Source organism: Leucopleurus acutus (assembly GCF_964270905.1).
Source record: "Leucopleurus acutus genome assembly, chromosome: 4".
In the NCBI taxonomy this organism is placed as follows: domain Eukaryota; kingdom Metazoa; phylum Chordata; class Mammalia; order Artiodactyla; family Delphinidae; genus Leucopleurus; species Leucopleurus acutus.
Window position 1 is genome coordinate 91,742,397 of NC_139146.1, and position 26,891 is coordinate 91,769,287.

Consider the following 26,891-nt stretch of genomic DNA (forward strand, 5'->3'; position numbering starts at 1 on the left):
CCCTTTTTGGCCAAGTGCATCATTGTGGACGTTCTGCCTCTTTTCCTATGCTTTACATGCAATTCCAGTCTACCTCCTGAAATCGGTTTCCTGCAATTCTGCCCCGCTTTCAAGTCCTCTTGGCAGCCTTCCTTCAATATATTTTTGGACGATAGCTGTCATTTATAACTCTGCAGGTTTGTGAATTACAGTGCCCCTGAGCTCCTTTCTTCAACTCGCTTTCTTGTGAGCTGGCCGCAACACTGCAGGATTGCTTCAGGCCCTAGTTTGGTTCCGGCATCGCATGCTGAGCCTTTGGTTAATTCCTCTTCCTGGTGGGAAATGAGAGTTAAATTTGTCTGTCCAGACACCTCCAGCTAGTCTCTCATTGGTTCTCCCTCTTCCTGTTCATCTTACGCAGAAATTGCAAACTGGGCCAAACAGGAGGTTAAAGGCACTGAATCTCCAAGTGGGGAGAGTGTTAGTAAAGCGTCTGGAATGTTGCACCCGAGTACCAGGGGACGAAAACTGAGACACATTTGAACACGTTTCCTGATCACACGGTGGATCATACTCTGGGTTCCACATGCATGTTTTAGCTGAAGGAAGAATCCCTTAAACCTGGAGAGTTGAGACCCATGGAATGGGTACCATGCAATATGACTTCAAAGGGTCTGCATTTGCTCACCAAACCTCAACAATCCTATCACTGCTGCATTTATGCCGCTGTACACATGCTTGATTCTCTTTCGGAGACATATAAATACATAGGTTTTAAGATTCTTACTAGTCAGGTATATTCTTAGGCGTTTAATATGGGGTGTTGAGTCCACTTCGTTGAGCAAGGAGTAGCTCTTGTCTATTACATATTTGGCTTATGGAATGGTATCTGTGCTAATTTCAATCTCTGGTTTTATGCCGCACCACAAGTCACCTTTCCCCTTAAGCAAGCATAAGTTGGGTTTCTACATTTGACACCCTGTTCTGTTTTGTAATTCAGTTCCTGTGTAGCCAAGTTTACATTCCGTGTAGTAGTGATATCTTAAGATGTTTCTTTTTCTGTGTGACTTATTTCACTTAGAATCATCGTACCTGAATAAACTCATTATGCTGCGACGGGCCTGATGACATAGATTTCATTGCTGAGTGATATTGCATTGTACGTAAGTACCACAACTTCATTATCCATTTTTCGCTTTCTGAGATATTGAACTTGTACCGTAAACGAGGTTCTTGTAAACAGAGCCGGCCCAAACTTTGGGGTGGCTGTGTCTTTTTGATTTTCATTTCCCTAAGCTATAGGACCATAAGTGGAAGTGCCCTAGGCTCTGTTGCTTTGTTTTTTGGATGTTTCAGGAAACACCATACACTTATCAACAGTTGCTGTTGGCAATTTACATCCCGCCCATCAGCATAACAAGGCTCCCAGTTCTCCATGGCCTGTCCTGCCTTTCTGGATGTTACACTTTTTTCAGATTGCCCTTTTGACCGGGGGGCAGTGAGACTTCATTGTAGTGCAGATTTCCTTTGCAAGCTTGCTTGGTTGGCCAAAACGGGCATATGCGTTTTTTCCTGTATATATTCAGGAAAAAACGCATATGCCCTTTTTGGCCAAGTGGATCATTGTGGACGTTCTGCCTCTTTTCCTATGCTTTACATGCAATTCCCGTCTACCTCCTGAAATCGGTTTCCTGCAATTCTGCCCCGCTTTCAAGTCCTCTTGGCAGCCTTCCTTCAATATATTTTTGGAAGATAGCTGTCATTTATAACTGCAGGTTTGTGAATTACAGTGCCCCTGAGCTCCTTTCTTCAACTCGCTTTCTTGTGAGCTGGCCGCAACACCGCAGGATTGCTTCAGGCCCTAGTTTGGTTCCGGCATCGCATGCTGAGCCTTTGGTTAATTCCTCTTCCTGGTGGGAAATGAGAGTTAAATTTGCCCGTTCAGACGCCTCCACCTAATCTCTCATTGGTTCTCCCTCTTCCTGTTCATATTCCGCAGAAATTGCAAACTGGGCCAAACAGGAGGTTAAAGGCACTGATTCTCCAAGTGTGGAGAGTGTTAGTAAGGCCTCTGGAATGTTGCACCCGAGTACCAGGGGACGAAAACTGAGACACATTTGAACACGTTTCCCGATCACACGGTGGATCATACTCTGGGTTCCACATGCATGTTTTAGCTGAAGGAAGAATCCCTTAAACCTGGAGAGTTGAGACCCATGGAATGGGGACCATGCAATATGACTTCAAAGAGTCTGCATTTGCTCACCGAACCAAACCAATCCTATTACTGCTGCGTTTATGCCACTGTACACACGCTTGATTCTCTTTCGGAGACATATAAATCCATAGGTTTTAAGATTCTTACTAGTCAGGTATATTCTTAGGCGTTTAATATGGGGTGTTGAGTCCACTTCGTTGAGCAAGGAGTAGCTCTTGTCTATTACATATTTGGCTTATGGAACGGTATCTGTGCTAATTTCAATCTCTCGTTTTATGCCGCACCCCAAGTCACCTTTCCCCTTAAGCAAGCATAAGTTGGTTTTCTACATTTGACACCCTGTTCTGTTTTGTAATTCAGTTCCTGTGTAGCCAAGTTTACATTCCGTGTAGTAGTGATATCTTATGATGTTTCTTTTTCTGTGTGACTTATTTCACTTAGAATCATCGTACCTGAATCCACTCATTATGCTGCTACGAGCCTGATGACATAGATTTCATTGCTGAGTGATATTGCATTGTACGTAAGTACCACAACTTCTTTATCCATTTTTCGCTTTCTGTGATATTGAACTTGTACCGTAAACGAGGTTCTTGTAAACAGAGCCGTCCCAAACTTTGGGGTGGCTGTGTCTTTTTGATTTTAATTTCCCTAAGCTATAGGACCATAAGTGGAAGTGCCCTAGGATCTGTTGCTTTGTTTTTTGGATGTTTCAGGAAACACCGTACACTTCTCCAGAGTGGCTGTTGGCAATTTACATCCCGCCCATCAGCATAACAAGGCTCCCAGTTCTCCATGGCCTGTCCTGCCTTTCTGGATTTCACACTTTTTTCAGATAGCCCTTTTTACCAGGGGGCAGTGAGACTTCGTTGTAGTGCAGATTTCCTTTGCAAGCTTGCTTGGTTGGCCGAAACGGGTGTATGCGTTTTTTCCTGTATATATTCAGGAAAAAACACATACGCCCTTTTTGGCCAAGTGCATCATTGTGGACGTTCTGCCTCTTTTCCTATGCTTTACATGCAATTCCATTCTACCTCCTGAAATCAGTTTCCTGCAATTCTGCCCCGCTTTCAAGTCCTCTTGGCAGCCTTCCTTCAATATATTTTTGGACGATAGCTGTCATTTATAACTGCAGCTTTGTGAATTACAGTGCCCCTGAGCTCCTTTCTTCAACTCGCTTTCTTGTGAGCTGGCCGCAACACCGCAGGATTGCTTCAGACCCTAGTTTGGTTCCGGCATCGCATGCTGAGACTTTGGTTAATTCCTATTCCTGGTAGGAAATGAGAGTTAAATTTGCCCGTCCAGACGTCTCCAGCAGGTCTCTCATTTGTTCTCCCTCTTCCTGTTCATCTTCCGCAGAAATTGCAAACTGGGCCAAACAGGAGGTTAAAGGCACTGACTCTCCAATTGGGGAGAGTGTTAGTAAAGCGTCTGGAATGTTGCACCCGAGTACCAGGGGACGAAAACTGAGACACATTTGAACACGTTTTCCGATCACATGGTGGATCATACTCTGGGTTCCTCATGCATGTTTAGCTGAAGGAAGAATCCCTTAAACCTGGAGAGTTGAGACCCATGGAATGGGTACCATGCAATATGACTTCAAAGGGTCTGCATTTGCTCACCGAACCTCACCAATCCTATCACTGCTGCGTTTATGCCACTGTACACACACTTGATTCTCTTTCGGAGACATATAAATACAGGGTTTTAAGATTCTTACTAGTCAGGTATATTTTTAGGCGTTTATTATGGGGTGTTGAGTCCATTTCGTTGAGCAAGGAGTAGCTCTTGTCTATTACATATTTGGCTTACGGAACGGTATCTGTGCTAATTTCAATCTCTGGTTTTATGCAGCACCCCAACTCACCTTTCCCCTTAAGCAAGCATAAGTTGGTTTTCTACATTTGACACCCTGTTCTGTTTTGTAATTCAGTTCCTGTGTAGCCAAGTTTACATTCCGTGTAGTAGTGTTATCTTATGATGTTTCTTTTTCTGTGTGATTTATTTCACTTAGAATCATCGTACCTGAATCCAGTCATTATGCTGCTACGGGCCTGATGACATAGATTTCATTGCTGAGTGATATTGCATTTTACGTAATTACCACAACTTCTTTATCCATTTTTCGCTTTCTGTGATATTGAACTTGTACCGTAAACGAGGTTCTTGTAAACAGAGCCGGCCCAAACTTTGGGGTGGCTCTGTCTTTTTGATTTTCATTTCCCTAGGCTATAGGACCATAAGTGGAAATGCCCTAGGCTCTGTTGCTTTGTTTTTTGGATGTTTCAGGAAACACCATACACTTCTCCAGAGTGGCTGTTGGCAATTTACATCCCGCCCATCAGCATAACAAGTCTCCCAGTTCTCCATGGCCTGTCCTGCCTTTCTGGATTTTACACTTTTTTCAGATTGCCCTTTTGACCGGGGGGCAGTGAGACTTCATTGTAGTGCAGATTGCCTTTGCAAGCTTGCTTGGTTGGCCAAAAAGTGCGTATGCGTTTTTTCCTGAATATATTCAGGAAAAAACGCATACGCCCTTTTTGGCCAAGTGCATCATTGTGGACGTTCTGCCTCTTTTCCTATGCTTTACATGCAATTCCAGTCTACCTCCTGAAATCGGTTTCCTGCAATTCTGCCCCGCTTTCAAGTCCTCTTGGCAGCCTTCCTTCAATATATTTTTGGACGATAGCTGTCATTTATAACTCTGCAGGTTTGTGAATTACAGTGCCCCTGAGCTCCTTTCTTCAACTCGCTTTCTTGTGAGCTGGCCGCAACACCGCAGGATTGCTTCAGGCCCTAGTTTGGTTCCGGCATCGCATGCTGAGCCTTTGGTTAATTCCTCTTCCTGGTGGGAAATGAGAGTTAAATTTGTCCGTCCAGACACCTCCAGCTAGTCTCTCATTGGTTCTCCCTCTTCCTGTTCATCTTACGCAGAAATTGCAAACTGGGCCAAACAGGATGTTAAAGGCACTGACTCTCCAAGTGGGGAGAGTGTTAGTAAAGCGTCTGGAATGTTGCACCCGAGTACCAGGGGACGAAAACTGAGACACATTTGAACACGTTTCCCGATGACACCGTGGATCATACTCTGGGTTCCACATGCATGTTTTAGCTGAAGGAAGAATCCCTTAAACATGGAGAGTTGAGATTCATGGAATGGGTACCATGCAATATGACTTCAAAGGGTCTGCATTTGCTCACCGAACCTCACCAGTCCTATCACTGCTGCGTTTATGCCACTGTACACACGCTTGATTCTCTTTCGGAGACATATAAATCCATAGGTTTTAAGATTCTTACTAGTCAGGTATATTCTTAGGCGTTTAATATGGGGTGTTGAGTCCACTTCGTTGAGCAAGGAGTAGCTCTTGTCTATTACATATTTGGCTTATGGAATGGTATCTGTGCTAATTTCAATCTCTGGCTTTATGCTGCACCCCAACTCACCTTTCCCCTTAAGCAAGCATAAGTTGGTTTTCTACATTTGACACCCTGTTCTGTTTTGTAATTCAGTTCTTGTGTAGCCAAGTTTACATTCCGTGTAGTAGTGATATCTTATGATGTTTCTTTTTCTGTGTGACTTATTTCACTTAGAATCATCGTACCTGAATCCACTCATTATGCTGCTACGGGCCTGATGATATAGATTTCATTGCTGAGTGATATTGCATTGTACGTAAGTACCACAACTTCTTTATCCATTTTTCGCTTTCTGTGATATTGAACTTGTACCGTAAACGAGGTTCTTGTAAACAGAGCTGTCCCAAACTTTGGGGTGGCTCTGTCTTTTTGATTTTAATTTCCCTAAGCTATAGGACCATAAGTGGAAGTGCCCTAGGCTCTGTTGCTTTGTTTTTTGGATGTTTCAGGAAACACCATACACTTCTCCAGAGTGGCTGCTGGCAATTTACATCCCGCCCATCAGCATAACAAGGCTCCCAGTTCTCCATGGCCTGTCCTGCCTTTCTGGATTTTACACTTTTTTCAGATGGCCCTTTTGACCAGGGGGCAGTGAGACTTCATTGTAGTGCAGATTTCCTTTGCAAGCTTGCTTGGTTGGCCAAAAAGGGCGTATGCGTTTTTTCCTGAATATATTCAGGAAAAAACGCATACGCCCTTTTTGGCCAAGTGCATCATTGTGGACGTTCTGCCTCTTTTCCTATGCTTTACATGCAATTCCAGTCTACCTCCTGAAATCGGTTTCTGGCAATTCGGCCCCGCTTTCAACTATTCTTTGCTGCCTTACTTCAATATATTTTTGGAAGATAGCTGTCATTTATAACTCTGCAGGTTTGTGAATTACAGTGCCCCTGAGCTCCTTTCTTCAACTCGCTTTCTTGTGAGCTGGCCGCAACACCGCAGGATTGCTTCAGGCCCTAGTTTGGTTCCGGCATGGCATGTTGAGCCTTTGGTTAATTCCTCTTCCTGGTGGGAAATAAGAGTTAAATTTGCCCGTACAAACACCTCCACCTAGTCTCTCATTGGTTCTCCCTATTCCTGTTCATTTTCCACAGAAATTGCAAACTGGCCCAAACAGGAGGTTAAAGGCACCGAATCTCCAAGTGGGGAGAGTGTTAGTAAAGCCTCTGGAATGTTGCACCCGAGTACCAGGGGACGAAAACTGAGACACATTTGAACACGTTTTCCGATCACACGGTGGATCATAGTCTGGGTTCCACATGCATGTTTTAGCTGAAGGAAGAATCCCTTAAACATGGAGAGTTGAGACCCATGGAATGGGTACCATGCAATATGACTTCATAGGGTCTGCATTTGCTCAGCGAACCTCACCAATACTATCACTGCTGCGTTTATGCCACTGTACACACGCTTGATTCTCTTTTGGAGACATATAAATCCATAGCTTTTAAGATTCTTCTAGTCAGGTATATTCTTAGGCGTTTAATATGGGGTGTGTAGTCCACTTCGTTGAGCAAGGAGTAGCTCTTGTCTATTACATATTTGGCTTATGGAATGGTATCTGTGCTAATTTCAATCTATTGTGGTATGCAGCACCCCAATTCACCTTTCCCCTTAAGCAAGCATAAGTTGGTTTTCTACATTTGACACCCTGTTCTGTTTTGTAATTCAGTTCCTGTGAAGCCAAGTTTACATTCCTTGTAGTAGTGATATCTTATGATGTTTCTTTTTCTGTGTGACTTATTTCACTTAGAATCATCGTACCTGAATCCACTCATTATGCAGCTACGGGCCTGATGACATAGATTTCATTGCTGAGTGATATTGCATTGTACGTAAGTACCACAACTTCTTTATCGATTTTTCGCTTTCTGTGATATTCAACTTGTACCGTAAACGAGGTTCTTTTAAACAGAGCCGTCCCAAACTTTGGGGTGGCTGTGTCTTTTTGATTTTCATTTCCCTAAGCTATAGGACCATAAGTGGAAGTGCCCTAGGCTCTGTTGCTTTGTTTTTTGGATGTTTCAGGACACACCATACACTTCTCCAGAGTGGCTGCTGGCAATTTACATCCCGCCCATCAGCATAACAAGTCTCCCAGTTCTCCATGGCCTGTCCTGCCTTTCTGGATTTTACACTTTTTTCAGATAGCCCTTTTGACCGGGGGGCAGTGAGACTTCATTGTAGTGCAGATTTCCTTTGCAAGCTTGCTTGGTTGGCCAAAAAGGGCGTATGCGTTTTTTCCTGATTCAGGAAAAAACGCATATGCCCTTTTTGGCCAAGTGCATCATTGTGGACGTTCTGCCTCTTTTCCTATGCTTTACATGCAATTCCAGTCTACCTCCTGAAATCGGTTTCCTGCAATTCTGCCCCGCTTTCAATTCCTCTTGGCTGCCTTACTTCAATATATTTTTGGAAGATAGCTGTCATTTATAACTCTGCAGGTTTGTGAATTACAGTGCCCCTGAGCTCCTTTCTTCAACTCGCTTTCTTTTTTGCTGGCCGCAACACCGCAGGATTGCTTCAGGCCCTAGTTTGGTTCCGGCATGGCATGTTGAGCCTTTGGTTAATTCCTCTTCCTGGTGGGAAATGAGAGTTAAATTTGCCCGTTCAGACACCTCCACCTAGTCTCTCATTGGTTCTCCCTCTTCCTGTTCATCTTACGCAGAAATTGTAAACTGGGCCAAACAGGAGGTTAAAGGCACTGACTCTCCAAGTGGGGAGAGTGTTAGTAAAGCGTCTGGAATGTTGCACCCGAGTACCAGGGGACGAAAACTGAGACACATTTGAACACGTTTCCCGATCACACCGTGGATCATACTCTGGGTTCCACATGCATGTTTTAGCTGAAGGAAGAATCCCTTAAACCTGGAGAGTTGAGACCCATGGAATGGGTACCATGCAATATGACTTCAAAGGGTCTGCATTTGCTCACCGAACCTCACCAATCCTATCACTGCTGCATTTATGCCACTGTACACACGCTTGATTCTCTTTCGGAGACCTACAAATCCATAGGTTTTAAGATTCTTACTAGTCAGGTATATTCTTAGGCTTTTAATATGGGGTGTTGAGTCCACATCGTTGAGCAAGGAGTAGCTCTTGTCTATTACATATTTGGCTTACGGAATGGTATCTGTGCTAATTTCAATCTCTGGTTTTATGCAGCACCCCAACTCACCTTTCCCCTTAAGCAAGCATAAGTTGGTTTTCTACATTTGACACCCTGTTCTGTTTTGTAATTCAGTTCTTGTGTAGCCAAGTTTACATTCCGTGTAGTAGTGATATCTTATGATGTTTCTTTTTCTGTGTGACTTATTTCACTTAGAATCATCGTACCTGAATCCACTCATTATGCTGCTACGGGCCTGATGACATAGATTTCATTGCTGAGTGATATTGCATTGTACGTAATTACCACAACTTCTTTATCCATTTTTCGCTTTCTGTGATATTGAACTTGTACCGTAAACGAGGTTCTTGTAAGCAGAGCCGGCCTAAACTTTGGGGTGGCTCTGTCTTTTTGATTTTCATTTCCCTAAGCTATAGGACCATAAGTGGAAATGCCCTAGGCTCTGTTGCTTTGTTTTTTGGATGTTTCAGGAAACACCATACACTTCTCCAGAGTGGCTGCTGGCAATTTACATCCCGCCCATCAGCATAACAAGTCTCCCAGTTCTCCATGGCCTGTCCTGCCTTTCTGGATTTTACACTTTTTTCAGATGGCCCTTTTGACCGGGGGGCAGTGAGACTTCATTGTAGTGCAGATTTCCTTTGCAAGCTTGCTTGGTTGGCCAAAAAGGGCGTATGCGTTTTTTCCTGAATATATTCAGGAAAAAACGCATACGCCCTTTTTGGCCAAGTGCATCATTGTGGACTTTCTGCCTCTTTTCCTATGCTTTACATGCAATTCCAGTCTACCTCCTGAAATCGGTTTCCTGCAATTCTGCCCCGCTTTCAAGTCCTCTTGGCAGCCTTCCTTCAATATATTTTTGGACGATAGCTGTCATTTATAACTCTGCAGGTTTGTGAATTACAGTGCCCGTGTGCTCCTTTCTTCAACTCGCTTTCTTGTGAGCTGGCCGCAACACCGCAGGATTGCTTCAGGCCCTAGTTTGGTTCCGGCACGGCATGTTGAGCCTTTGGTTAATTCCTCTTCCTGGTGGGAAATAAGAGTTAAATTTGCCCGTACAAACACCTCCACCTAGTCTCTCATTGGTTCTCCCTATTCCTGTTCATTTTCCACAGAAATTGCAAACTGGGCCAAACAGGAGGTTAAAGGCACCGAATCTCCAAGTGGGGAGAGTGTTAGTAAAGCCTCTGGAATGTTGCACCCGAGTACCAGGGGACGAAAACTGAGACACATTTGAACACGTTTTCCGATCACACGGTGGATCATACTCTGGGTTCCACATGCATGTTTTAGCTGAAGGAAGAATCCCTTAAACATGGAGAGTTGAGACCCATGGAATGGGTACCATGCAATATGACTTCATAGGGTCTGCATTTGCTCAGCGAACCTCACCAATACTATCACTGCTGCGTTTATGCCACTGTACACACGCTTGATTCTCTTTTGGAGACATTTAAATCCATAGCTTTTAAGATTCTTCTAGTCAGGTATATTCTTAGGCGTTTAATATGGGGTGTGTAGTCCACTTCGTTGAGCAAGGAGTAGCTCTTGTCTATTACATATTTGGCTTATGGAATGGTATCTGTGCTAATTTCAATCTCTTGTGGTATGCAGCACCCCAACTCACCTTTCCCCTTAAGCAAGCATAAGTTGGTTTTCTACATTTGACACCCTGTTCTGTTTTGTAATTCAGTTCCTGTGAAGCCAAGTTTACATTCCTTGTAGTAGTGATATCTTATGATGTTTCTTTTTCTGTGTGACTTATTTCACTTAGAATCATCGTACCTGAATCCACTCATTATGCAGCTACGGGCCTGATGACATAGATTTCATTGCTGAGTGATATTGCATTGTACGTAAGTACCACAACTTCTTTATCGATTTTTCGCTTTCTGTGATATTCAACTTGTACCGTAAACAAGGTTCTTGTAAACAGAGCCGTCCCAAACTTTGGGGTGGCTGTGTCTTTTTGATTTTAATTTCCCTAAGCTATAGGACCATAAGTGGAAGTGCCCTAGGATCTGTTGCTTTGTTTTTTGGATGTTTCAGGACACACCATACACTTCTCCAGAGTGGCTGCTGGCAATTAACATCCCGCCCATCAGCATAACAAGGCAACCAGTTCTCCATGGCCTGTCCTGCCTTTCTGGATTTTACACTTTTTTCAGATGGCCCTTTTGACCGGGGGGCAGTGAGACTTCATTGTAGTGCAGATTTCCTTTGCAAGCTTGCTTGGTTGGCCAAAAAGGGCGTATGCGTTTTTTCCTGATTCAGGAAAAAACACATACGCCCTTTTTGGCCAAGTGCATCATTGTGGACGTTCTGCCTCTTTTCCTATGCTTTACATGCAATTCCAGTCTACCTCCTGAAATCGGTTTCCTGCAATTCTGCCCCGCTTTCAATTCCTCTTGGCTGCCTTACTTCAATATATTTTTGGAAGATAGCTGTCATTTATAACTCTGCAGGATTGTGAATTACAGTGCCCCTGAGCTCCTTTCTTCAACTCGCTTTCTTTTTTGCTGGCCGCAACACCGCAGGATTGCTTCAGGCCCTAGTTTGGTTCCGGCATGGCATGTTGAGCCTTTGGTTAATTCCTCTTCCTGGTGGGAAATGAGAGTTAAATTTGCCCGTTCAGACACCTCCACCTAGTCTCTCATTGGTTCTCCCTCTTCCTGTTCATCTTACGCAGAAATTGCAAACTGGGCCAAACAGGAGGTTAAAGGCACTGACTCTCCAAGTGGGGAGAGTGTTAGTAAAGCATCTGGAATGTTGCACCCGAGTACCAGGGGACGAAAACTGAGACACATTTGAACACGTTTCCCGATCACACAGTGTATCATACTCTGGGTTCCACATGCATGTTTTAGCTGAAGGAAAAATCCCTTAAACATGGAGAGTTGAGACCCATGGAATGGGTACCATGCAATATGACTTCAAAGGGTCTGCATTTGCTCACCGAACCTCACCAATCCTATCACTGCTGCGTTTATGCCACTGTACACACGCTTGATTCTCTTTCGGAGACATATAAATCCATAGGTTTTAAGATTCTTACTAGTCAGGTATATTCTTAGGCATTTAATATGGGGTGTTGAGTCCACTTCGTTGAGCAAGGAGTTGCTCTTGTCTATTACATATTTGGCTTATGGAACGGTATCTGTGCTAATTTCAATCTCTGGTTTTATGCCGCACCTCAAGTCACCTTTCCCTTTAAGCAAGCCTAAGTTGGTTTTCTCATCTGAGACCCTGTTCTGTTTTGTAATTCAGTTCCTGTGTAGCCAAGTTTACATTCCGTGTAGTAGTGATATCTTATGATGTTTCTTTTTCTGTGTGACTTATTTCACTTAGAATCATCGTACCTGAATCCACTCATTATGCTGCTATGGGCCTGATGACATAGATTTCATTGCTGAGTGATATTGCATTGTACGTAAGTACCACAACTTCTTTTTCCATTTTTCGCTTTCTGTGATATTGAACTTGTACCGTAAACGAGGTTCTTGTAAACAGAGCCGGCAGAAACTTTGGGGTGGCTTTGTCTTTTTGATTTTAATTTCCCTAAGCTATAGGACCATAAGTGGAAGTGCCCTAGGCTCTGTTGCTTTGTTTTTTAGATGTTTCAGGAAACACCATACACTTCTCCAGAGTGGCTGTTGGCAATTTACATCCCGCCCATCAGCATAACAAGGCTCCCAGTTCTCCATGGCCTGTCCTGCCTTTCTGGATTTTACACTTTTTTCAGATGGCCCTTTTGACCGGGGGGCAGTGAGACTTCATTGTAGTGCCGATTTCCTTTGCAAGCTTGCTTGGTTGGCCAGAAAGGGCGTATGCGTTTTTTCCTGAATATATTCAGGAAAAAAACGCATACGCCCTTTTTGGCCAAGTGTATCATTGTGGACGTTCTGCCTCTTTTCCTATGCTTTACATGCAATTCCAGTCTACCTCCTGAAATTGGTTTCCTGCAATTCTGCCCCGCTTTCAACTCCTCTTGGCAGCCTTACTTCAATATATTTTTGGAAGATAGCTGTCATTTATAACTCTGCAGGTTTGTGAATTACAGTGCCCCTGAGCTCCTTTCTTCAACTCGCTTTCTTGTGAGCTGGCCGCAACACCGCAGGATTGCTTCGGACCCTAGTGTGGTTCTGGCATGGCATGCTGAGCCTTTGGTTAATTCCTCTTCCTGGTGGGAAATGACAGTTAAATTTGCCCGTCCGGACACCTCCACCTAGTCTCTCATTGGTTGTCCCTATTCCTGTTCATGTTCCACAGAAATTGCAATCTAGGCCAAACAGGAGGTTAAAGGCACTGACTCTCCAAGTGGGGAGAGTGTTAGTAAAGCGTCTGGAATGTTGCACCCGAGTACCAGAGAACGAAAACTGAGACACATTTGAACACGTTTCCCGATCACACGGTGGATCATACTCTGGGTTCCACATGCATGTTTTAGCTGCAGGAAGAATCCCTTAAACATGGAGAGTTGAGACCCCTGGAATGGGTACCATGCAATATGACTTCAAAGGGTCTGCATTTGCTCACCGAACCTCACCAATCCTATCAATGCTGCGTTTATGCCGCTGTACACACGCTTGATTCTCTTTCGGAGACATATAAATCCATAGGTTTTAAGATTCTTACTAGTCAGGTATATTCTTAGGCATTTAATATGGGGTGTTGAGTCCACTTCGTTGAGCAAGGAGTAGCTCTTGTCTATTACATATTTGGCTTATGGAACGGTATCTGTGCTAATTTCAATCTCTGGTTTTATGCCGCACCCCAAGTCACCTTTCCCCTTAAGCAAGCATAAGTTGGTTTTCTACATTTGAGACCCTGTTCTGTTTTGTAATTCAGTTCCTGTGTAGCCAAGTTTACATTCCGTGTAGTAGTGATATCTTATGATGTTTCTTTTTCTGTGTGACTTATTTCACTTAGAATCATCATACCTGAATCCACTCATTATGCTGCTACGGGCCTGATGACATAGATTTCATTGCTGAGTGATATTGCATTGTACGTAAGTACCACAACTTCTTTTTCCATTTTTCGCTTTCTGTGATATTGAACTTGTACCGTAAACGAGGTTCTTGTAAACAGAGCCGGCCATAACTTTGGGGTGGCTTTGTCTTTTTGATTTTAATTTCCCTAAGCTATAGGACCATAAGTGGAAATGCCCTAGGCTCTTTTGCTTTGTTTTTTAGATGTTTCAGGAAACACCATACACTTCTCCAGAGTGGCTGTTGGCAATTTACCTCCCGCCCATCAGCATAACAAGGCTCCCAGTTCTCCATGGCCTGTCCTGCCTTTCTGGATTTTACACTTTTTTCAGATGGCCCTTTTGACCGGGGGGCAGTGAGACTTCATTGTAGTGCAGATTTCCTTTGCAAGCTTGCTTGGTTGGCCAGAAAGTGCGTATGCGTTTTTTCCTGAATATATTCAGGAAAAAAACGCATACGCCCTTTTTGGCCAAGTGCATCATTGTGGACGTTCTGCCTCTTTTCCTATGCTTTACATGCAATTCCAGTCTACCTCCTGAAATCGGTTTCCTGCAATTCTGCCCCGCTTTCAACTCCTCTTGGCAGCCTTACTTCAATATATTTTTGGAAGATAGCTGTCATTTATAACTCTGCAGGTTTGTGAATTACAGTGCCCCTGAGCTCCTTTCTTCAACTCGCTTTCTTGTGAGCTGGCCGCAACACCGCAAGATTGCTTCGGACCCTAGTGTGGTTCTGGCATGGCATGCTGAGCCTTTGGTTAATTCCTCTTCCTGGTGGGAAATGAGAGTTAAATTTGCCCGTCCGGACACCTCCACCTAGTCTCTCATTGGTTGTCCCTATTCCTGTTCATGTTCCACAGAAATTGCAATCTAGGCCAAACAGGAGGTTAAAGGCACTGACTCTCCAAGTGGGGAGAGTGTTAGTAAAGCGTCTGGAATGTTGCACCCGAGTACCAGGGGACGAAAACTGAGACACATTTGAACACGTTTTCCGATCACACGGTGGATCGTACTCTGGGTTCCACATGCATGTTTTAGCTGCAGGAAGAATCCCTTAAACATGGAGAGTTGAGACCCATGGAATGGGTACCATGCAATATGACTTCAAAGGGTCTGCATTTGCTCACCGAACCTCACCAATCCTATCACTGCTGCGTTTATGCCGCTGTACACACGCTTGATTCTGTTTCGGAGACATATAAATCCATAGGTTTTAAGATTCTTACTAGTCAGGTATATTCTTAGGCGTTTAATATGTGGTGTTGAGTCCACTTCGTTGAGCAAGGAATACCTCTTGTCTATTACATATTTGGCTTATGGAACGGTATCTGTGCTAATTTCAATCTCTGGTTTTATGCCACATCCAAACTCACCTTTCCCCTTAAGCAAGCATAAGTTGGTTTTCTACATTTGACACCCTGTTCTGTTTTGTAATTCAGTTCCTGTGTAGCCAAGTTTACATTCCGTCTAGTAGTGATATCTTATGATGTTTCTTTTTCTGTGTGACTTATTTCACTTAGAATCATCATACCTGAATCCACTCATTATGCTGCTACGGGCCTGATGACATAGATTTCATTGCTGAGTGATATTGCATTGTATGTAAGTACCACAATTTCTTTATCCATTTTTCGCTTTCTGTGATATTGAACTTGTACCGTAAACGAGGTTCTTGTAAACAGAGCCGGCCGAAACTTTGGGGTGGCTGTGTCTTTTTGATTTTAATTTCCCTAAGCTATAGGACCATAAGTGGAAGTGCCCTAGACTCCGTTGCTTTGTTTTTTAGATGTTTCTGGAAACACCATACACTTCTCCAGAGTGGCTGTTGGCAATTTACATGCCGCCCATCAGCATAACAAGGCTCCCAGTTCTCCATGGCCTGTCCTGCCTTTCTGGATTTTACACTTTTTTCAGATGGCCCTTTTGACCGGAGGGCAGTGAGATTTCATTGTAGTGCAGATTTCCTTTGCAAGCTTGCTTGGTTAGCTAAAAAGGGCGTATGCCTTTTTTCCTGAATATATTCAGGAAAAAACGCATACGCCCTTTTTGGCCAAGTGCATCATTGTGGACGTTCTGCCTCTTTTCCTATGCTTTACATGCAATTCCAGTCTACCTCCTGAAATCGGTTTCCTGCAATTCTGCCCCGCTTTCAAGTCCTCTTGGCAGCCTTCCTTCAATATATTTTTGGACAATAGCTGTCATTTAGAACTCTGCAGATTTGTGAATTAGAGTGCCCCTGAGCTCCTTTCTTCAACTCGCTTTCTTGTGAGCTGCCCGCAACACCGCAGGATTGCTTCGGGCCCTAGTGTGGTTCCGGCATGGCACGCTGAGCCTTTGGTTAATTCCTCTTCCTGGTGGGAAATGAGAGTTAAATTTGCCCGTCCAGACACCTCCACCTTGTCTCTCATTGGTTCTCCCTATTCCTGTTCATTTTCCACAGAAATTGCAAACTGGGCCAAACAGGAGGTTAAAGGCACCGACTCTCCAAGTGGGGAGAGTGTTAGTAAAGCGTCTGGAATGTTGCACCCGAGTACCAGGGGACGAAAACTGAGAAAAATTTGAACACGTTTCCCGAAGACACCGTGGATCATACTCTGGGTTCCACATGCATGTTTAGCTGAAGGAAGAATCCCTTAAACCTGGAGAGTTGAGGCCCATGGAATGGGTACCATGCAATATGACTTCAAAGGGTCTGCATTTGCTCACCGAACCTCACCAATCCTATCACTGCTGCGTTTATGCCGCTGTACACACGATTGATTCTCCTTTGGAGACATATAAATCCATAGGTTTTAAGATTCTTACTAGTCAGGTATATTCTTAGGCGTTTATTATGGGGTGTTGAGTCCACTTCGTTGAGCAAGGAGTAGCTCTTGTCTATTACATATTTGGCTTACGGAACGGTATCTGTGCTAATTTCAATCTCTGGTTTTATGCCGCACCCCAACTCACCTTTCCCCTTAAGCAAGCATAAGTTGGTTTTCTACATTTGAGACCCTGTTCTGTTTTGTAATTCAGTTCCTGTGTAGCCAAGATTACATTCCGTGTAGTAGTGATATCTTATGATGTTTCTTTTTCTGTGTGATTTATTTCACTTAGAATCATCATACCTGAATCCACTCATTATGCTGCTACGGGCCTGATGACATAGATTTCATTGCTGAGTGATATTGCATTGTACGTAATTACCACAACTTCTTTATCCATTTTTCGCTTTCTGTGATATTGAACTTGTACCGTAAACCAGGTTCTTGTAAACAGAGCCGGCCGAAACTTTGGGGTGGCTGTGTCTTTTTGATTTTAATTTCCCTAAGCTATAGGACCATAAGTGGAAGTGCCCTAGGCTCTGTTTCTTTGTTTTTTGGATGTTTCAGGAAACACCATACACTTCTACAGAGTGGCTGTTGGAAATTTACATCCCACCCATCAGCATAACAAGGCTCCCAGTTCTCCATGGCCTGTCCTGCCTTTCTGGATTTTACACTTTTTTCAGATAGCCCTTTTGACCCGGGGGGCAGTGAGACTTCATTATAGTGCAAATTTCATTTGCAAGCTTGCTTGGTTGGCCAAAAAGGGCGTATGCGTTTTTTCCTGAATATATTCAGGAAAAAACGCATACGCCCTTTTTGGCCAAGTGCATCATTGTGGACGTTCTGCCTCTTTTCCTATGCTTTACATGCAATTCCAGTCTACCTCCTGAAATCGGTTTCCTGCAATTCTGCCCCGCTTTCAATTCCTCTTGGCTGCCTTCCTTCAATATATTTTTGGAAGATAGCTGTCATTTATAACTCTGCAGGTTTGTGAATTACAGTGCCCCTGAGCTCCTTTCTTCAACTCACTTTCTTGTGAACTGACCGCAACACCGCACGATTGCTTCGACCCTAGTGTGGTTCCGGCATGGCATGCTGAGTCTTTTGTTAATTCCTCTTCCTGGTGGGAAATGAGAGTTAAATTTGCCCGTCTGGACACCTCCACCTAGTCTCTCATTGGTTCTCCCTATTCCTGTTCATGTTCCACAGAAATTGCAAACTGGGCCAAACAGGAGGTTAAAGGCACTGACTCTCCAAGTGGGGAGAGTGTTAGTAAAGCATCTGGAATGTTGCACCCGAGTACCAGGGGACGAAAACTGAGACACATTTGAACACGTTTCCCGATCACACAGTGTATCATACTCTGGGTTCCACATGCATGTTTTAGCTGAAGGAAGAATCCCTTAAACATGGAGAGTTGAGACCCATGGAATGGGTACCATGCAATATGACTTCAAACGGTCTGCATTTGCTCACCGAACCTCACCAATCCTATCACTGCTGCGTTTATGCCGCTGTACACACGCTTGATTCTCTTTCGGAGACATATAAATCCATAGGTTTTAAGATTCTTACTAGTCAGGTATATTCTTAGGCATTTAATATGGGGTGTTGAGTCCACTTCGTTGAGCAAGGAGTTGCTCTTGTCTATTACATATTTGGCTTATGGAACGGTATCTGTGCTAATTTCAATCTCTGGTTTTATGCCGCACCTCAAGTCACCTTTCCCCTTAAGCAAGCCTAAGTTGGTTTTCTCATCTGAGACCCTGTTCTGTTTTGTAATTCAGTTCCTGTGTAGCCAAGTTTACATTCCGTGTAGTAGTGATATCTTATGATGTTTCTTTTTCTGTGTGACTTATTTCACTTAGAATCATCGTACCTGAATCCACTCATTATGCTGCTATGGGCCTGATGACATAGATTTCATTGCTGAGTGATATTGCATTGTACGTAAGTACCACAACTTCTTTTTCCATTTTTCGCTTTCTGTGATATTGAACTTGTATAGTAAACGAGGTTCTTGTAAACAGAGCCGGCCCAAACTTTGGGGTGGCTTTGTCTTTTTGATTTTAATTTCCCTAAGCTATAGGACCATAAGTGGAAGTGCCCTAGGCTCTGTTGCTTTGTTTTTTAGATGTTTCAGGAAACACCATACACTTCTCCAGAGTGGCTGTTGGCAATTTACATCCCGCCCATCAGCATAACAAGGCTCCCAGTTCTCCATGGCCTGTCCTGCCTTTCTGGATTTTACACTTTTTTCAGATGGCCCTTTTGACCGGGGGGCAGTGAGACTTCATTATAGTGCAGATTTCCTTTGCAAGCTTGCTTGGTTTGCCAGAAAGTGCGTATGCGTTTTTTCCTGAATATATTCAGGAAAAAAACGCATACGCCCTTTTTGGCCAAGTGCATCATTGTGGACGTTCTGCCTCTTTTCCTATGCTTTACATGCAATTCCAGTCTACCTCCTGAAATCGGTTTCCTGCAATTCTGCCCCGCTTTCAACTCCTCTTGGCAGCCTTACTTCAATATATTTTTGGAAGATAGCTGTCATTTATAACTCTGCAGGTTTGTGAATTACAGTGCCCCTGAGCTCCTTTCTTCAACTCGCTTTCTTGTGAGCTCGCCGCAACACCGCAGGATTGCTTCAGACCCTAGTGTGGTTCTGGCATGGCATGCTGAGCCTTTGGTTAATTCCTCTTCCTGGTGGGAAATGAGAGTTAAATTTGCCCGTCCGGACACCTCCACCTAGTCTCTCATTGGTTGTCCCTATTCCTGTTCATGTTCCACAGAAATTGCAATCTAGGCCAAACAGGAGGTTAAAGGCACTGACTCTCCAAGTGGGGAGAGTGTTAGTAAAGCGTCTGGAATGTTGCACCCGAGTATCAGGGAACGAAAACTGAGACACATTTGAACACGTTTCCCGATCACACGGTGGATCGTACTCTGGGTTCCACATGCATGTTTTAGCTGAAGAAAGAATCCCTTAAATATGGAGAGTTGAGACCCCTGGAATGGGTACCATGCAATATGACTTCAAAGGGTCTGCATTTGCTCACCGAACCTCACCAATCCTATCACTGCTGCGTTTATGCCGCTGTACACACGCTTGATTCTCTTTCGGAGACATATAAATCCATAGGTTTTAAGATTCTTACTAGTCAGGTATATTCTTAGGCATTTAATATGGGGTGTTGAGTCCACTTCGTTGAGCAAGGAGTAGCTCTTGTCTATTACATATTTGGCTTATGGAACGGTATCTGTGCTAATTTCAATCTCTGGTTTTATGCCGCACCCCAAGTCACCTTTCCCCTTAAGCAAGCATAAGTTGGTTTTCTACATTTGAGACCCTGTTCTGTTTTGTAATTCAGTTCCTGTGTAGCCAAGATTACATTCCGTGTAGTAGTGATATCTTATGATGTTTCTTTTTCTGTGTGACTTATTTCACTTAGAATCATCATACCTGAATCCACTCATTATGCTGCTACGGGCCTGATGACATAGATTTCATTGCTGAGTGATATTGCATTGTACGTAAGTACCACAACTTCTTTTTCCATTTTTCGCTTTATGTGATATTGAACTTGTACCGTAAACGAGGTTCTTGTAAACAGAGCCGGCCATTACTTTGGGGTGGCTTTGTCTTTTTGATTTTAATTTCCCTAAGCTATAGGACCATAGGTGGAAGTGCCCTAGGCTCTTTTGCTTTGTTTTTTAGATGTTTCAGGAAACACCATACACTTCTCCAGAGTGGCTGTTGGCAATTTGCATCCCGCCCATCAGCATAACAAGGCTCCCAGTTCTCCATGGCCTGTCCTGCCTTTCTGGATTTTACACTTTTTTCAGATGGCCCTTTTGACCGGGGGGCAGTGAGACTTCATTGTAGTGCAGATTTCCTTTGCAAGCTTGCTTGGTTGGCCAGAAAGGGCGTATGCGTTTTTTCCTGAATATATTCAGGAAAAAACGCATACGCCCTTTTTGGCCAAGTGCATCATTGTGGACGTTCTGCCTCTTTTCCTATGCTTTACATGCAATTCCAGTCTACCTCCTGAAATTGGTTTCCTGCAATTCTGCCCCGCTTTCAACTCCTCTTGGCAGCCTTACTTCAATATATTTTTGGAAGATAGCTGTCATTTATAACTCTGCAGGTTTGTGAATTACAGTGCCCCTGAGCTCCTTTCTTCAACTCGCTTTCTTGTGAGCTGGCCGCAACACCGCAGGATTGCTTCAGGCCCTAGTTTCGTTCTGGCACGGCATGCTGAGCCTTTGGTTAATTCCTCTTCCTGGTGGGAAATGAGAGTTAAATTTGCTCGTCCAGACACCTCCACCTAGTCTCTCATTGGTTCTCCCTATTCCTGTTCATTTTCCACAGAAATTGCAAACTGGGCCAAACAGGAGGTTAAAGGCACTGACTCTCCAAGTGGGGAGAGTGTTAGTAAAGCGTCTGGAATGTTGCACCCGAGTACCAGGGTACGAAAACTCTGACACATTTGAACACGTTTTCTGATCACACGGTGGATCGTACTCTGGGTTCCACATGCATGTTTTAGCTGAAGGAAGAATCCCTTAAACATGGAGAGTTGAGACCCATGGAATGGGTACCATGCAATATGACTTCAAAGGGTCTGCATTTGCTCACCGAACCTCACCAATCCTATCACTGCTGCGTTTATGCTGCTGTACACACGCATGATTCTCTTTCGGAGACATATAAATCCATAGGTTTTAAGATTCTTACTAGTCAGGTATATTCTTAGGCGTTTAATATGGGGTGTTCAGTCCACTTCGTTGAGCAAGGAGTAGCTCCAGTCTATTACATATTTGGCTTATGGAACGGTATCTGTGCTAATTTCAATCTCTGGTTTTATGCCGCACCCCAACTCACCTTTCCCCTTAAGCAAGCATAAGTTGGTTTTCTACATTTGAGACCCTGTTCTGTTTTGTAATTCAGTTCCTGTGTAGCCAAGTTTACATTCCGTGTAGCAGTGATATCTTATGATGTTTCTTTTTCTGTGTGACTTATTTCACTTAGAATCATCGTACCTGAATCCACTCATTATGCTGCTACGGGCCTGATGACATAGATTTCATTGCTGAGTGATATTGCTTTGTACGTAATTACCACAACTTCTTTATCCATTTTTCGCTTTCTGTGATATTGAACTTGTACCGTAAACGAGGTTCTTGTAAACAGATCCGGCCCAAACTTTGGGGTGGCTCTGTCTTTTTGATTTTAATTTCCCTAAGCTATAGGACCATAAGTGGAAGTGCCCTAGGCTCTGTTGCTTTGTTTTTTAGATGTTTCAGGAAACACCATACACTTCTCCAGAGTGGCTGTTGGCAATTTACATCCCGCCCATCAGCATAACAAGGCTCCCAGTTCTCCATGGCCTGTCCTGCCTTTCTGGATTTTACACTTTTTTCAGATGGCCCTTTTGACCGGGGGGCAGTGAGATTTCATTGTAGTGCAGATTTCCTTTGCAAGCTTGCTTGGTTGGCCAGAAAGGTCGTATGCGTTTTTTCCTGAATATATTCAGGAAAAAAACGCATACGCCCTTTTTGGCCAAGTGCATCATTGTGGACGTTCTGCCTCTTTTCCTATGCTTTACATGCAATTCCAGTCTACCTCCTGAAATTGGTTTCCTGCAATTCTGCCCCGCTTTCAACTCCTCTTGGCAGCCTTACTTCAATATATTTTTGGAAGATAGCTGTCATTTATAACTCTGCAGGTTTGTGAATTACAGTGCCCCTGAGCTCCTTTCTTCAACTCGCTTTCTTGTGAGCTGGCCGCAACACCGCAAGATTGCTTCGGACCCTAGTGTGGTTCTGGCATGGCATGCTGAGCCTTTGGTTAATTCCTCTTCCTGGTGGGAAATGAGAGTTAAATTTGCCCGTCCGGACACCTCCACCTAGTCTCTCATTGGTTGTCCCTATTCCTGTTCATGTTCCACAGAAATTGCAATCTAGGTCAAACAGGAGGTTAAAGGCACTGACTCTCCAAGTGGGGAGAGTGTTAGTAAAGCGTCTGGAATGTTGCACCCGAGTACCAGGGGACGAAAACTGAGACACATTTGAACACGTTTCCCGATCATACGGTGGATCGTACTCTGGGTTCCACATGCATGTTTTAGCTGAAGGAAGAATCCCTTAAACATGGAGAGTTGAGACCCATGGAATGGGTACCATGCAATATGACTTCAAAGGGTCTGCATTTGCTCACCGAACCTCACCAATCCTATCACTGCTGCGTTTATGCAGCTGTACACACGTTTGATTCTCTTTCGGAGACATATAAATCCATAGGTTTTAAGATTCTTACTAGTCAGGTATATTCTTAGGCGTTTAATATGGGGTGTTGAGTCCACTTCGTTGAGCAAGGAGTAGCTCTTGTCTATTACATATTTGGCTTATGGAACGGTATCTGTGCTAATTTCAATCTCTGGTTTTATGCCGCACCCCAAGTCACCTTTCCCCTTAAGCAAGCATAAGTTGGTTTTCTACATTTGACACCCTGTTCTGTTTTGTAATTCAGTTCCTGTGTAGCCAAGTTTACATTCCGTGTAGTAGTGATATCTTATGATGTTTCTTTTTCTGTGTGACTTATTTCACTTAGAATAATCGTACCTGAATCCACTCATTATACTGCTACGGGCCTGATGACATAGATTTCATTGCTGAGTGATATTGCATTGTACGTAAGTACCACAACTTATTTTTCCATTTTTCGCTTTCTGTGATATTGAACTTGTACCGTAAACGAGGTTCTTGTAAACAGAGCCGGCCCAAACTTTGGGGTGGCTTTGTCTTTTTGATTTTAATTTCCCTAAGCTATAGGACCATAAGTGGAAGTGCCCTAGGCTCTGTTGCTTTGTTTTTTAGATGTTTCAGGAAACACCATACACTTCTCCAGAGTGGCTGTTGGCAATTTACATCCCGCCCATCAGCATAACAAGGCTCCCAGTTCTCCATGGCCTGTCCTGCCTTTCTGGATTTTACACTTTTTTGAGATGGCCCTTTTGACCGGGGGGCAGTGAGACTTCATTGTAGTGCCGATTTCCTTTGCAAGCTTGCTTGGTTGGCCAGAAAGGGCGTATGCGTTTTTTCCTGAATATATTCAGGAAGAAAACGCATACGCCCTTTTTGGCCAAGTGTATCATTGTGGACGTTCTGCCTCTTTTCCTATGCTTTACATGCAATTCCAGTCTACCTCCTGAAATTGGTTTCCTGCAATTCTGCCCCGCTTTCAACTCCTCTTGGCAGCCTTACTTCAATATATTTTTGGAAGATAGCTGTCATTTATAACTCTGCAGGTTTGTGAATTACAGTGCCCCTGAGCTCCTTTCTTCAACTCGCTTTCTTGTGAGCTCGCCGCAACACCGCAGGATTGCTTCGGACCCTAGTGTGGTTCTGGCATGGCATGCTGAGCCTTTGGTTAATTCCTCTTCCTGGTGGGAAATGACAGTTAAATTTGCCCGTCCGGACACCTCCACCTAGTCTCTCATTGGTTGTTCCTATTCCTGTTCATGTTCCACAGAAATTGCAATCTAGGCCAACAGGAGGTTAAAGGCACTGACTCTCCAAGTGGGGAGAGTGTTAGTAAAGCGTCTGGAATGTTGCACCCGAGTACCATGGGACGAAAACTGAGACACATTTGAACAGGTTTCCCGATCACACGGTGGATCATACTCTGGGTTCCACATGCATGTTTCAGCTGAAGGAAGAATCCCTTAAACCTGGAGAGTTGAGACCCATGGAATGGGTACCATGCAATATGACTTCAAAGGGTCTGCATTTACTCAACGAACCTCACCAATCCTATCACTGCTGTGTTTATGCCACTGTATACACGCTTTATCTCTTTCGGAGACATATAAATCCATAGGTTTTAAGATTCTTACTAGTCAGGTATATTGTTAGGCATTTAATATGGGGTGTTGAGTCCACTTCGTTGAGCAAGGAGTAGCTCTTGTCTATTACATATTTGGCTTCTGTAACGATATCTGTGCTAATTTCAATCTCTGGTTTTATGCCGCACCCCAAGTCACCTTTCCCCTTAAGCAAGCATAAGTTGGTTTTCTACATTTGAGACCCTGTTCTGTTTTGTAATTCAGTTCCTGTGTAGCCAAGTTTACATTCCGTGTAGTAGTGATATCTTATGATGTTTCTTTTTCTGTGTGACTTATTTCACTTAGAATAATCATACCTTAATCCACTCATTATGCTGCTACGGGCCTGATGACATAGATTTCATTGCTGAGTGATATTGCATTGTACGTAAGTACCACAACTTCTTTATCCATTTTTCGCTTTCTGTGATATTGAACTTGTACCATAAACGAGGTTCTTGTAAACAGAGCCGGCCCAAACTTTGGGGTGGCTGTGTCTTTTTGATTTTAATTTCCCTAAGCTATAGGACCATAAGTGGAAGTGCCCTAGGCTCTGTAGCTTTGTTTTTTGGATGTTTCAGGAAACACCATACACTTCTCCAGAGTGGCTGTTGGCAATTTACATGCCGCCCATCAGCATAACAAGGCTCCCAGTTCTCCATGGCCTGTCCTGCCTTTCTGGATTTTACACTTTTTTCAGATAGCCCTTTTGACCGGGGGGCAGTGAGACTTCATTGTAGTGCAGATTTCCTTTGCAAGCTTGCTTGGTTGGCCAAAACGGGCGTATGCGTTTTTTCCTGTATATATTCAGGAAAAAACGCATATGCCCTTTTTGGCCAAGTGCATCATTGTGGACGTTCTGCCTCTTTTCCTATGCTTTACATACAATTCCCGTCTACCTCCTGAAATCGGTTTCCTGCAATTCTGCCCCGCATTCAAGTCCTCTTGGCAGCCTTCCTTCAATATATTTTTGGACGATAGCTGTCATTTATAACTCTGCAGGATTGTGAATTACAGCGCCCCTAAGCTCCTTTCTTCAACTCGCTTTCTTGTGAGCTGGCCGCAACACCGCAGGATTGCTCCAGGCCCTAGTGTGGTTCCGGCATGGCACGCTGAGCCTTTGGTTAATTCCTCTTCCTGGTGGGAAATGAGAGTTAAATTTGCCCGTCCTGGCAGCTCCAGCTAGTCTCTCATTGGTTCTCCCTCTTCCTGTTCATCTTACGCAGAAATTGCAAACTGGGCCAAACAGGAGGTTAAAGGCACTGACTCTCCAAGTGGGGAGAGTGTTAGTAAAGCGTCTCGAATGTTGCACCCGAGTACCAGGGGACGAAAACTGAGACACATTTGAACACGTTTCCCGATCACACGGTGGATCATACTCTGGGTTCCACATGCATGTTTTAGCTGAAGGAAGAATCCCTTAAACCTGGAGAGTTGAGACCCATGGAATGGGTACCATGCAATATGACTTCAAAGGGTCTGCATTTGCTCACCGAACCTCACCAGTCCTATCACTGCTGCGTTTATGTCGCTGTACACACGCTTGATTCTCTTTCGGAGACATATAAATCCATAGGTTTTAAGATTCTTACTAGTCAGGTATATTGTTAGGCGTTTAATATGGGGTGTTGAGTCCACTTCGTTGAGCAAGGAATACCTCTTGTCTATTACATATTTGGCTTATGGAACGGTATCTGTGCTAATTTCAATCTCTGGTTTTATGCAGCACCCCAACTCACCTTTCCCCTTAAGCAAGCATGAGTTGGTTTTCTACATTTGACACCCTGTTCTGTTTTGTATTTCTGTTCCTGTGTAGCCAAGTTTACATTCCGTGTAGTAGTGATATCTTATGATGTTTCTTTTTCTGTGTGACTTATTTCACTTAGAATCATCGTACCTGAATCCACTCATTATGCTGCTATGAGCTTGATGACATAGATTTCATTGCTGAGTGATATTGCATTGTACGTAAGTACCACAACTTCTTTATCCATTTTTCGCTTTCTGTGATATTGAACTTGTACCGTAAACGAGGTTCTTGTAAACAGAGCCGTCCCAAACTTTGGGGTGGCTGTGTCTTTTTGATTTTAATTTCCCTAAGCTATAGGACCATAAGTGGAAGTGCCCTAGGATCTGTTGCTTTGTTTTTTGGATGTTTCAGGAAACACCATACACTTCTCCAGAGTGGCTGCTGGCAATTTACATCCCGCCCATCAGCATAACAAGGCTCCCAGTCCTCCATGGCCTGTCCTGCCTTTCTGGATTTTACACTTTTTTCAGATGGCCCTTTTGACTGGGGGGCAGTGAGACTTCATTGTAGTGCAGATTTCCTTTGCAAGCTTGCTTGGTTGGCCAAAAAGTGCGTATGCGTTTTTTCCTGAATATATTCAGGAAAAAACGCATACGCCCTTTTTGGCCAAGTGCATCATTGTGGACGTTCTGCCTCTTTTCCTAT